The 1,003-nt window shown below is 33.8% G+C and overlaps 1 pseudogene; it reads left to right on the top strand.

Annotated features, from left to right (window-relative positions):
• LOC140856115 (uncharacterized) overlaps positions 1 to 735 on the top strand; it is a 45,822-nt pseudogene extending 45,087 nt beyond the window's left edge.
• The last annotated feature ends 268 nt before the right edge of the window (positions 736 to 1,003 follow it).

Raw genomic sequence — 1,003 nt, 5'->3', positions numbered from 1 at the left:
GTATCAAATCGATAAAAGAGACTAGAAGAAGTGATACAACAAATATATCCCCAAGCAGAACATAGAAAATGCATGAGACATATGTACAAAAACTTTCAAACAAAATTTCTAGGACACTAGCTTAAAATTAAGATATGGGGGGCATATTAAAAAGTTGAGCATAACGATATCATGAATCAAATTAAGGAGGCTAGCTTAGAGGCATTCAAATATCTCAATGCTAAAAATATTGGTTTATGAAGTATATCTCAGTTTGGCATTATGGCTAAGTATTCTTATATAACAAACAATCTTTTAGAATCATTCAAAGCCTAGGTTTTTGAGGCTAGACATAGACCAATTCTTGATTTATTGGATGTTATAAAATAAAAAATTATGGTGATGATGAAAGCAAGAAGGAAAATGACTGCTTGCTGGAAGAAAAATTTAGCTCCTGTGGTAATGAAATATATAAGAGACATCAGTTTTAAGTTGGGTGATTATAATGTTTACAGAACAAGTGATTATAGAGCAAAAGTAATTGAGACTAATGAAAGATATGAAGCAATCCTCAATAAACAAAGATGCTCTTGTCATTTGTGGGAGGTGTCGGATGTTCCTTGTATGCATGCTGCAACTTTTATTTATAGTATGAGAGGTTCAAAGTTAGAAAATTATATCTCGAAGTACTTCACTGTTATAAAGTACAAGACTGCTTATGCATTAGAAATTGGACCATTCCCTGGCATAACCTAATGGATAAAAGTTGATATTGGGTACAGGGTGCTACCCCCCAAGCTCGGTTTAAGACCTCCAGGAATGTTAAAAAAGAAGAGAATTAGAGGTACATATGAGAACACATCGAAGAAGGTGCACAAATGCAAGCATTGTGGTGAGCTTGGGCATCATGTAAAGACTTGCAAAAATCCAATGGTAAAGGAATCTCAAGTTTTAGTATCCTTATCTTCTACACCAGAGAAGTCTGGAAGATAACATGTAGCACTACTCTAATTTTATGATGTTT

Source organism: Elaeis guineensis, chromosome 1, assembly GCF_000442705.2.
Source record: "Elaeis guineensis isolate ETL-2024a chromosome 1, EG11, whole genome shotgun sequence".
In the NCBI taxonomy this organism is placed as follows: Eukaryota; Viridiplantae; Streptophyta; class Magnoliopsida; order Arecales; family Arecaceae; genus Elaeis; species Elaeis guineensis.
This window is presented reverse-complemented; position numbering and strand designations above follow the sequence as displayed.